This window comes from Cystoisospora suis (genome assembly GCF_002600585.1).
Source record: "Cystoisospora suis strain Wien I chromosome Unknown contig_2314, whole genome shotgun sequence".
Lineage (NCBI taxonomy): Eukaryota > Apicomplexa > Conoidasida > Eucoccidiorida > Sarcocystidae > Cystoisospora > Cystoisospora suis.
The window spans coordinates 954-1,259 of NW_027155113.1; positions in this window are offsets into that span (position 1 = coordinate 954).

Here is a 306-nt window from a genome sequence, read left to right on the forward strand (position 1 = left end):
CCTCTTAGTTGTTCTCATTCATGACGAAAGAATCCTTTTCTACTTTTTACCTGTAGCAGAGGTTGTGTTTGAAAAAGCCAGCCAAGCTGGCTTCTCGCCAGCTGCCGGGTGGTGGATGTACACTCAAGAAGGAACTGTCGGGATTTCTTTGAGATATAAGTGCCGAATAGATCTGATACCGTCACTTGAAGCGTGTAAAGAAAGATAACTGATATTTATGTGTTTCCTTTAGTCGAACTTTCTCTCCCAGTCTGGACGAGTTGAAGCGAGTGAGACTTGTTTCCGTTCTCTCTTTCTCTCTTTCTT